The sequence below is a fragment of the Bos javanicus genome, chromosome 13 (genome assembly GCF_032452875.1).
Source record: "Bos javanicus breed banteng chromosome 13, ARS-OSU_banteng_1.0, whole genome shotgun sequence".
NCBI lineage: Eukaryota > Metazoa > Chordata > Mammalia > Artiodactyla > Bovidae > Bos > Bos javanicus.
The window spans coordinates 46953110-46965857 of record NC_083880.1 but is presented as its reverse complement, the minus strand read 5'-3'; positions in this window follow the sequence as shown (position 1 = coordinate 46965857).

Sequence of the window (12748 nt, the reverse complement as noted above, 5' to 3'; positions counted from 1 at the left end):
GTTTTTATCTATTAATACATATTTGTATATAATTGTGATCATTTTCTCTAAATATATCATAGTTTTCACTTAATATCTTTATAAAAAATCTTCTTTAATAGTTACATTAAACATATCTATGAATAAATCACAATTTATTTAGTCAAGCTGCTATTGTGTCTGTGTGCCCATGCTCATGAGAACTTGCTGACATATGACATATTTACATAAAGGATTCCAAAATGTTTTTTACCACGGAACAACTAAACACCTCTAATAGAAACTCTTGGTTAAATATTAAGTAGAAATAAATACATAAAAATTTAAAACTGACAGCAAATTTTTACTTCTGTTAGAGGCTTATCTAGAATGGAGACATACACATAGACAGTTTTATAATTAACATTCAGTACAAAAAAGATCTTCATGACCCAGATAATCACGATGGTGTGATCACTCACCCAGAGCCAGACATCCTGGAATGTGAAGTCAAGTAGGCCTTAGGAAGCATCACTACCAACAAAGCTAGTGGAGGTGATGGAATTCCAGTTGAGCTATTTCAAATCCTGAAAGATGATGCTGTGAAAGTGCCGCCCTCAATATGCCAGCAAATTGGGAAAACTCAGCAGTGGCCACAGGACTGGAAAAGGTCAGTTTTCATTCCAATCCCAAAGAAAGGCAATGCCAAAGAATGCTCTAACTACCACACAATTGCACTCATCTCACATGCTAGTAAAGTGATGCTCAAAATTCTCCAAGCCAGGCTTCAGCAATACGTGAACCGTGAATTTCCAGATGTTCAAGATGGTTTTCGAAAAGGCAGAGGAACCAGAGATCAAATTGCCAACATCTGCTGGATCATGGAAAAAGCAAGAGAGTTCCAGAAAAAATATCTATTTCTGCTTTATTGACTATGCCAAAGCCTTTGGCTGTGTGGATCACAATAAACTGTGGAAAATTCTGAAAGAGATGGGAATACCAGACCACCTGACCTGCCTCTTGAGAAATCTGTATGCAGGTCAGGAAGCAACAGTTAGAAGTGGACATGGAACAATAGACTGGTTCCAAATAGGAAAAGGAGTACATCAAGGCTGTATATTGTCACCCTACTTATTTAACTTATATGCAGATTACATCATGAGAAATACTGGGTATTTCTCAGCACAAAGGATGAAGCATAGGCTGGAATCAAGATTGCTGGGAGAAATATCAATAACCTCAGATATGCAGATGACACCACCCTTATGACAGAAAGTGAAGAAGAACTATAGAGCCTCTTGATGAAAGTGAAAGAGGAGAGTGAAAAAGTTGGCTTAAAGCTCAACATTCATAAAACTAAGATCATGGCATCTGGTCCCATCACTTCATAGCAAATAGATGAAGAAACAATGAAAACAATGGCTGACTTTACTCTTTTGGGCTCCAAAATCACAGCAGATGGTGATTGCAGCCATGAAATTAAAAGACGCTTACTCCTTGGAAGGAAAGTTATGACCAACCTAGACAGCATATTAAAAAGCAGAGACATCACTTTGTCAACAAAGGTCCGTCTAGTCAAGGCTATGGTTTTTCCAGTAGTCATGTATGGATGTGAGAGTTGGACTATAAAGAAAGCTGAAGCGCTGAAGAATTGATGCTTTTGAACTGTGGTGTTGAAGAAGACTCTTGAGAGTCCCTTGGACTGCAAGGAGATCCAACCAGTCCATCTTAAAGGAGATCAGTCCTGGGTGTTCATTGGAAGGACTGATGTTGAAGCTGAAACTCCAATACTTTGGCCACCTTATGCAAAGAGGTTACTCATTGGGAAAGGCCCTGATGCTGGGAAGGATTAAGCGCAAGACGAGAAAGTGAAAGTCGCTCAGTCCTGTCTGACTCTTTGGTACCCCATGGACTATACAGTTCGTGGAATTCTCCAGACCAGAATCCTGGAGTGGGTAGCCTATCCCATCTCCAGCAGATCTTCCCGACCCAGGAATCGAACCGGGGTCTCCTGCACTGTAGGTGGATTCTTTACCAACTGAGCTATGAGGGAAGGCAAGAAGAGAAGAGGGCAACAAAGGATGAGATGGTTGGATGACATCACTGACTCAAAGGACATGAGTTTGAGCAAATTCCAGGAGATGGTGAAGAACAGGGAAGCCTGGCATATTGCAGTCCATGGGGTCACAAAGAGTCTAACACAACTTAGCCACTGACTGAACAACGAACAATAACATTAGCAACTATGTAAGCAACTCCATACTTATCCTTTGATCTTGTTCTAATTCGTAGATTCATGTAGTTCTTCTTTCAGCAACTTTCCTTTTAAAAACTACAATTGCTAATTAAAAATATTGTGCTGAGTTTCACTTTCTCTTTGACTTTCTTTGCCCGCATTCCGAAGTTTTCAAAATGGCAATAAGAAAAGGGAAGTGAGTACAAATAAGAAAGGAGAATTCACTCCTGAATGACGTGTGTGAAAGTTAACACAGGCCTTCACCACTGTGTTAGAATGGGGAGAAAGGCAGATAAAGCCTCGACCACAAGAGGCAGCCTATTGGACCGACTCGGGTTGGTCAGAAGCAGAAGAAATGCTTTGGTTTTTGCATGCAGCTGTCGAGGAAGCAGAACTTCCTGTGTTTGAAATTCTGTGTCTGCAGTTAAATAAAAAGAACAAAATAGGAAGTACATAGGGCTCTCTGCAGCTTGTCTCTAACTTTATCTAAATACTACACATGAGCCAAAGATATCAAACTGGAGATACAGAGACAATGACCAAATGATTTGGGAAATATTTTTAGACTGTAATAATTCTAAGAAAGTATAATTTAGCCCTGCAATTATTTACTTTACATTTTACTGTTCATCTAGATTTTTAACTGCTACACATTTCCCCTGGGAGATCTAAAATGTCTCATACATTCTTCTTCAGCTCTTTAAGGGATTTTTCACTGGGCAATACAGTAAGATAGCTGTTTCTCTCTTCAAATACTACAGAGAAGGTATGAACACAATAGGACAGTTTATATTTCACTACTGACAGAAGACAATTTTCTCATGAACTACTTATTTACAATTGTAATCTTTAGTGTTCCTGTCTCCTAAAGCTCTAAAAAATTTCTCTCAGCTCTGCTGGCATTACATATCCAAAACATGAATAAAGATAATACCACTTTTAAATCATGTCAGTTACCCAAATCTGAAAAAAGCTTCTTTAAATATTAAAAAATAGAGGATCCTTCAGGAGAAGAAACAATTCCAAAGTCAATGATAAAAAATACTCTGACATTTCTTTTATTATTAGTTAATTAACTTTAAAATTGAAGTAAATTAAATTCAGTTCAGTACAGTCACTCTGCAACCTCATGGATTGTAGCGCTCCAGGCTTCCCTGTCCATCACCAACTCCCGGAGCTTGCTCAAACTCATGTCCATTGAGTCAGTGATGCCATCTAACCATCTCATCCCCTGTTGTCCCCTTCTCCACCTCCCTTCAATCTCTCCCACACTCAGGGTCTTTTCCAATGAGTCAGTTCTTCGCATCAGATGGCCAAAGTATTAGAGCTTCAGCTTCAGCATCAGTCCTTCCAGTGAATATTCAGGGTTGATTTCCTTTAGGATGGACTGGTTTGATCTCCTTGCAGTCCAAGGGACTCTCAAGAGTCTTCACCAATGCCACAGTTCAAAAGCATCAGCTTTCTTTACAGTCCAACTCTCACATCTATACATGACTATTGGAAAAACCATAGCTTTGACTAGATGGACCTTTGTCAGCAAAGTGATGTCTCTGCTTTTCAATACGCTGTCTAGGTTGGTCATAGCTTTTCTTCCAAGGAGGAAGCATCTTTTCATTTCATGGCTACAGTCACCATCTGCAGTGATTTTGGAGCCCAAGAAATTAGTCTCTTACTGCTTCCATTGTTTCCCCATCTATTTGCCATGAAATGATGGGACCAGATGCCATAATCTTAGTTTTCTGAATGTTGAGTTTTAAGCCAGCTTTTTCACTCTCCTCTTTCACTTTCATCAAGAGGCTCTTTAGTTCCTCTTCACTTTCCACCATAAGGGTGGTGTCATCTGCATATCTGAAGTTACTGACATCTCTCCTGGCAATCTTGATCCCAGCTTGTACTTCATGCAGCCTGGCATTTCACATGATGTACTCTGCCTAGAAGTTAAATAAACAGGGTGACAATGTATGGCCTTGACGTACACCTTTCCTAATTTTGAACAAGTCCATTGTTCCATGTCCAGTTCTAACTGTTGCTTCTTGACTGGCATACAGATTTAAATTAATTTTAATTAATTAATTTTAAAATTTTGCATGCTAATGAGTTTATGCTCAAAATCCTTCAAGCTAGGCTTCAGCAGTATGTGAACCAAGAACTTCTAGATGTACAAGCTGGATTTAGAAAAGGCAGAAGAACCAGAGAATAAATTGCCAACATTCTTTGGATCAAAGAGAAAGCAAGGGAATTCCAGAAAACCATCTACTTTTGCTTCATTAACTACACAAAAACCTTTGACTGTGTAGATCACACCAAACTGTGGAAAATTCTTAAAGAGATAGGAATACCAAATCACCTTACCTGTCTCCTGAGAAACCTGTATACAGGTCGAGAAGCAATAGTTTGAACCTTACATGGAACAACTAACTGACTGTTTCAACATTGGGAAAGGCATAAGACATGGCTGTATATTGTCACCCTGTTTATTTAACTTATATGCAGAGTACATCATGCGAAATGCCAGGTTGGATGAATCACAGGCTGGAACTCAAGATTGCCGGGAGAAATATCAACAACCTTAGATATGCAGATTATACCACTCTAACAGCAGAAAATGAAGAGGAACTAAGACTCTCTTGAAAAAGGTGAAAGATTACACTGAAAAATCTGGCTTAAAATTCAACAATCAAAAAACCAAGGTCATGGTATCTGGTCCCTTTACTTCATGGCAAATAGAAAGGGAGAAAGTGGAAGCAGTGACAGATTCTGTTATCTTGGGCTCCAAAAGTACTGCAGCCATGAAATTAAAAGATGCTTGCTCCTTAGAATGAAAGCTATGACAGAACTAGGCAGCATATTAAACAGCAGACATTATTTTGCCTACAAAGGTTCATATAATCAAAGTTATGGTTCTTCCAGTAGTCGTTTAAGGATGTGAGAGTTGGACCATGAAGAAGGCTGGGTGCTGAAGAACTGTGGCCCCAAGGGAAGACCCTTGAGAGTCCATTGGACAGCAAGGAGATCAAACCAATCAATTCTGAAGGAAATCAACCCTAAATGTTCATTGGAATAGCTGATGCTAAAGCTGACGCTCTGATATTTTGGCCAGCTAATGTGAAGAGCCAACTCGTTGGAAAAGACCCTGATGCTGGGAAAAATTAAGACAAAAGAAGAGGGTGGCAGAGATAAGATGGTTAGATAGCATCACCAATTCAATGGACATGAATTTCAGCAAACTCTGGGAGATAGTGAAGGACAGGGAAGCCTGGCATGCTGCTGTCTAGGGGGTTGCAGGGAGTCGGACAAGACTTTACAACTGAGCAACAACAACAAATAATTGATTTACAATGTTGCCTTAGTTTCTGGTGTACAAAGCCATTCAATTCAGTTCAGTTCAGTTGATCAGTCGTGTCCAACTCTTTGTGACCCCATGAACTGCAGCACACCAGGTCGGCCTGTCCATCACCAACTCCCGGAGTTCACCCAGACTCACGTCCATCGAGTCAGTGATGCCATCCAGCCATCTCATCCTCTGTCGTCCCCTTCTCCTCCTGCCCCCAATCCCTCCCAGCATCAGAGTCTTTTCCAATGAGTCAACTCTTCACATGAGGCGGCCAAAGTACTGGAGTTTCAGCTTTAGCATCATTCCTTCCCAAGAAATCCCAGGGCTGATCTCCTTCAGAATGGACTGGTTGGATCTCCTTGCAGTCCAAGGGACTCTCAAGAGTCTTCTCCAATACCACAGTTCAAAAGCATCAATTCTTTGGCACTCAGCCTTCTTCACAGTCCAACTCTCACATCCATACATGACCACTGGAAAAACCATAGCCTTGACTAGACAAACCTTTGTTGGCAAAGTAATGTCTCTGCTTTTCAATATGCTACCTAGGTTGGTCATAACTTTTCTTCTAAGGAGTATGCGTCTTTTAATTTCATGGCTGCAGTCACCATCTGCAGTGATTTTGGAGCCCCCAAAAATAAAGTCTGACACTGTTTCCCCATCTATTTCCCATGAAGTGATGGGACCAGATGCCATGATCTTCATTTTCTGAATGTTGAGCTTTAAGCCAACTTTTTCACTCTCCACTTTCACTTTCATCAAGAGGCTTTTGAGTTCCTCTTCACTTTCTGCTATAAGGGTGGTGTCACCTGCATATCTGAGGTTATTGATATTTCTCCTGGCAATCTTGATTCCAGCTTGTGCTTCATCCAGCTCAGCATTTCTCATGAGGTACTCTGCATATAAGTTAAATAAGCAGGGTATCAATATACAGCCTTGATGTATTCCTTTTCCTATTTGGAACCAGTCTGTTGCTCCATGTCCAGTTCTAACTGTTGCTTCCTGGCCTGCATATAGGTTTCTCAAGAGGCAGGTCAGGTGGTCTGGTATTCCCATCTCTTTCAGAATTTTCCACAGTTTATTGTGATCCACACAGCCAAAGGCTTTGGCATAGTCAATAAAGCAGAAATAGATATTTTTCTGGAACTCTCTTGCTTTTTCCATGATCCAGCAGATGTTGGCAATTTGATCTCTGGTTCCGCTGCCTTTTCGAAAACCAGCTTGAACATCTGTAAGTTCACGGTTCACGTATTGCTGAAGCCTGGCTTGGAGAATTTTGAGCATGACTTTACTAGCGTGTTAGATGAGTGCAATTGTGCAGTAGTTTGAGCATTCTTTGGCATTGCCTTTCTTTGGGATTGGAATGAAAACTGACCTTTTCCAGTCCTGTGGCCACTGCTGAGTTTTCCCAATTTGCTGGCATATTGAGGGCGGCACTTTCACAGCATCATCTTTCAGGATTTGAAATAGCTCAACTGGAATTCTATCACCTCCACTAGCTTTGTTCATAGTGATGCTTTCTAGGGCCCACTTGACTTCACATTCCAGGATGTCTGGCTCTTGAGAGCCCCTTGGACTGCAAGGAGATCCAACCAGTCCATTCTAAAGGAGATCAGTCCTGGGATTTCTTTGGAAGAAATGATGCTAAAGCTGAAACTCCAGTACTTTGGCCACCTCATGCAAAGAGTTGACTCATTGGAAAAGACCCTGGTGCTGGGAGGGATTGAGGGCAGGAAGAGAAGGGGACAACAGAGGATGAGATGGCTGGATGGCATCACCAACTCAATGGACATGAGTTTGAGTAAACTTCGGGAGTTGGTGATGGACAGGGAGGCCTGGCATGCTGCCATTCATGGGGTCGCAGAGTCGGACACGACTGAGCGACTGAACTGAACTGAACTGAACTGATAGACTTTAGGAAAATTTGTTCTAGTTTAGTGACAAATGTCATGAGTAATTTGATAGGGATCACATTAAATCTGTACAGTGCTTTGGGTAGAACAGAGCTTTTAACAATATTAATTCTTCTAATACAGAGTATGGGATATCTTTCATTTCTTTGAATTATCTTCAATTTCCTTTATCAGTGTTTTATAGTTCTCAGCATGTAAGTCTTTCACCTCCTTGGTCAGGTTTATTCTTAAGGGTTTTTAAAAATATGCTCTAGAAAAAGATTGTTTTTGGACTTCCCTGATGGCGCAGTGGATAAGAATCTGCATGCCAGTGTAGGGGACGCAGTGTTGATCCCTGGTCTGGGAAGGTTCCACATGCTGTGGAGCAACTGCGTTCATATGCCACAATTACTGAAGCCCGTGTGCCCTAGAGCCCACACACTGCAACCACTGAGCCAGTGTGCTGTAGCTACTGAAGCCTGCATGCCCAAAGCTGTGCTCCACAGGAGAAGCCACAGTGAGAAGCCCACACACAACAACAAAGAGTAGCCCTTGCTTGCTACAGCTAGAGAAAGCCCACATGCAGCAACAAATACCCACCACAGCCCATAAATTATTTTATAAAAAAGATTTGTTTTCTAAATTTCCCTTTCTGATATTTCATTTAGTATACAGCAATTGAACAGATTTCTGTAAGTTAATCTTGTCTCAGATATGCAGATGACACCAGCCTTATGACAGAAAGCAAAGAAGAACTAAAGAGACTCTTGATGAAAGTGAAAGAGGAGAGTGAAAAAGTTGGCTTAAAGCTCAACATTCAGAAAACTAAGATCATGGCATCCGGTCCCATCACTTCATGGCAAATAGATGGGGAAACAGTGGAAACAGTGGCTGACTTTATTTTTCTGGGCTCCAAAATCACTGCAGATGGTGATTGCAGCCATGAAATTAAAAGACGCTTACTCCTTGGAAGGAAAGTTATGACCAACCTAGCTGCTGCTGCTGCTGAGTCACTTCAGTCATGTCCGACTCTGTGCGACCCCATAGACGGCAGCCCACCAGGCTCTCCCGTCCCTGGGATTCTCCAGGCAAGAACACTGGAGTGGGTTGCCATTTCCTTCTCCAATGCATGAAAGTGAAAAGTAAAAGTGAAGTCGCTCAGTCGTGTCCGACTCTAGCAACCCCATGGACTGCAGCCTACCAGGCTCCTCCGTCCATGGGATTTTCCAGGCAAAAGTACTGGAGTGGGGTGCCATTGCCTTCTCCAACCTAGACTGTATATTAAAAAGCAGAGACATCACTTTGTCAACAAAGGTCCGTCTAGTCAAGTCTATGGTTTTTCCAGTAGTCATGTATGGATGTGAGAGTTGGACTATAAAGAAAGCTGAGCGCTGAAGAATTGATGCTTTTCAACTGTGGTGTTAGAGAAGACTCTTGAGAGTCCCTTGGACTGCAAGGAGATCCAACCAGTCCATCTTAAAGGAGATCAGTCCTGGGTATTCATTGGAAGGACTGATGTTGAAGCTGAAACTCCAGTACTTTGGCCACCTGACGTGAAGAGTTGACTCATTGGAAAAGACCCTGATGCTGGGAATGATTGAGGGCAGGAGGAGAAGGCGACAACAGAGGATGAGATGGTTGGATGGCATCACTGACTCAGTGGACATGGGTTTGGGTGGACTCTGGGAGTTGGTGATGGACAGGGCGACCTGGTGTGCTGCAGTTCATGGGGTCACAAAGAGTCGGACACGACTGAGCAACTGAACTGAACTGAACTGAATCTTGTTTCCTACTACCTTGCTGAATTTGTTTAGCAATTCTAGTAGTTTTTACCTGGATTCTTTAGAATTTTCTATATAGTATCAAGTCATCTGAATATAATGACTGTTTTACCTCTTCCCTTCCAATATGGATACATTTTATTTCTTTTACTTGTCAAATTGCTGCAGTGAGGACTTGTCACTTGCAGTGAGCTGAATAGCTCTGGCATTTTCTTAAATATGAATTTGTGTGGGAAGGGAAATAACTACCCAATAACAACTATCATGAAGGAAGAGAATAAAAAAGAATATCTTAAATACTATATACCACAGTGCTGGGTTTTAAAGAAACTCAGAATATTTCTCAAAGGTTCTCATTTGTTAGGTGGCAAGGAGAGAAAAGAATTTATGTAAAATGTAGCATTGAAAAGGAACTTCAGTTCACAATTCCTTGTGATCAGATGTGCTCATCCACAATCTCTGAGAGTATAGACCTTGGTAATAAAGGTTAATAAAGGGTAAATGCAGCTGTCTGTTATTTTAATGTAAACTCAATGCAAGAAATTCTTATTAAAATGATGCTGTATAATGTGACTAAATTTTGTCCTCCCTAAAAAGTGACAATATAAAGGTATCTCTGACAAGAGGTTGGAGGGTGATTACAAAAATGTACATGTGCATTTCCTGGTATTTTCTATGTTAAAATAAAGAAGAGGGAAAGAGGTGTCTACCTGGAGCCAACAGGTCTGATGGTGTTTGTTCAGAGGCCAAGGAATCATTTACCATCTCCCCCTCCAAAAAAAAAAAATAATAATAACAGAAAGGGGGAAATGAAAGTAAGGAAGCCAGGGGTAAAGAGAACAAGGGCATGTGAAGAGAAAGAATATCTGATAAGCAAACGTTCACCAGGGTCTTTAGAACAATAGCGACAACAGGACCTCCAGGAGCGGGTGTGAGACGAGCACCGGAGGTCCCAGAAGTGTGCTGCCGATGAAGCCGGAAAAGGCGTGAGGTAGCCTCCCTCCTTTACAAAGCAGAAAACCGCTGCCTGGAGACCTTGCTCTGATAGCTACCCACATGTATTCACATTCATTTTTACTAGCTTCAATTGTCCAATAATTATATTTTTTGGCTTTTTATATAAATTTTTAGATGTGAGCTATGGATAGATTGCAGCCACTAAATCTCTCTACACACTAACCAAAGAAATCAATGAAAAGTAAGATGCTATAGAACTTAATTTTATAGTGTTCTAAAAAGCATATATTATTTCAAGTAAGGGACATACAGTGTTGTAGTAACAACCAGTTTCTTAGGCTATTATTATTAGCAATTTTTTTCCTAATTATGAAAAAAGATTTTTAAAAAAAGAAGGTATCTTGTAACCCAGAGAAATATTCATGATTAACATTTTCTTCCACAGTACTTCCTTTTAATATCTCACAGAATTAAAAAATATATACATATGTGATTTTATATTCTTTTCCAGTTAACAGTTTTTAATGCTGGATTTTTATCTTATTTTGACTTTTTAAAATTGATATTACAAAAACATTATGATGAATCTCATTAACTAATTTAGCAAATAGTTTTGAGTGCCAAATATTTTTGAGTTACAAATATTAGGAAAAAGTGCCTAACCCTAAGCAGTTATAAACCTTACTGCCAATTTCCTGCCTCCTCTCTCCCCCAGTTTCATTCCAGCCCCCAACCTGGGTGGTGAAGTTCAGGTCTCCTATGGCAGATCTTTTTTTTAATGGTATACCAGATTTTCTTTCCTTTCTTCTTTTTTTTTTTTTTTTTTTGCCACACCTCACAGCTTACAGGATCTCAGTTCCCTGACCAGGGATTGAACCCAGGCCCTCAGCAGTGAAAACGCCAAGTCCTAACCTCTGGACCGTCAGGGAATTTCCTTTCCTGAAACTATCATAACATTGTTAATCAGTTATACTCCAATACAAAGTAAAAAGTTTTAAAAGAAATAAAACTGTTTGAAAAAAGAAGGAAAAGTGATTTGGAGAATTGCATTATAACAAAGCCATGGTCCTAATCCTTTCATCTTGCTGCAGATTAGTATTTCTTATTTGGGGTGTCAGCCACCTGATATTGACTTTCCTTCTATATAAATTCTTGCCGTGCCAATCCTAATGCCCTCGAAGGTACACGAATGCCTCAGACAAACTGGGGAGTTTGTGCATGAAAATGCAAAGGAGAAAAGCACATTAATATGCTTCAAAAATATCATCCCAGGTATACATACGTCTTCTGTTTCATACACACACACACACACACTCACACACTCACACACTCACTCACGCATACACGGCCAGAGAGAAAATTATTTGGCTCCTCTCAGGGTTTGGGAGACCTGCATTTACAATATCCTTTATCCCACAGTCCTGAGTTAGTAACCAAAGTATAACATGATCTAATTAACATATAATTTTGATTAAACTGCATTAAGGTCTACTTTTCCGGAGTGACAAAGCTGCTGATATTATATTACTTAAAAGCAAAACACTAATATCTTGATAGTACTTTCTCAAGTGCAATGAGACCACCAATTGTATCTGTGATATTTTTTCCACTTAACCGTATTCATTGGGTACTTTGGTATGCTATGGAGAACAAATTATCTCATTAGTCTATAAACTCTAAGGTAAATATATCATTACAATAATCTTATGTTATGGAGAAAGATAGAGGTTTTAGACTGGGGACTTAGGAAGGTCTCTTTTGAAAAACGGACAATTGAATAGACACCTAAAGAATGAGTAGGATCATGCCAGGGAGATGGGGGAAGGATATTCCAGAAGGAGGGAACAAACTGTATACTGTCCTGATATGGGACAAAGGTTAGTGAGGCAGGGGTGAAATGTATAATGAGGTTAAAGTTAAAGGAGATAGGCAGAGGTCCGACAAAGCTGGCCTTCTTGAGCCAAAGAACAGGGTTTGATTTCATTCAAGATCCAACAGAAAATCTTTGATGCTTTTTAAGTTGGGAAGGATAAATTGTGCATACATTCTTGCTTGTCTTTCAGAAAATATATTTAGGATAGATTTCTAAATGTGGATGTCTGAGCTTAAAGATATTAAATATAAATATTCTTAAGGCTCTGGTATTTCGAGAATATTCATACCAATTCAATTTCCTATCAATAGTGTATGAAAGTATGTCCATCTTGCTAACCCTTTATAATATTATCATTGAAGAAGAAAAGCAGCGTTGTGTTACTTTATAATTTTATTATTAGTGAATTTGAACATTTGTCAATTTATTAATAATTTATTTTTCCTGTTTTGTAAATTATCCATCGTTTTGTTTCTTTTTTGGTGGAGTGTGTGGCATCTTTTTTCCCTGGAGAAGGATATGACAACCCACTCCAGTATTCTTGCCTAGAGAAATCCATAGACAGAGGAGCCTGGTGGGCTACAGTCCATGGGGTTGCAAGGAGTTGGACATGACTAAAGCGAATGAGTACACATGCATGTGACATTTATCTTACTAATGTGACATAGTTTTTTATATTTAAAGATTGTTACCCTAGTTTTTACTTCTTACATATATATA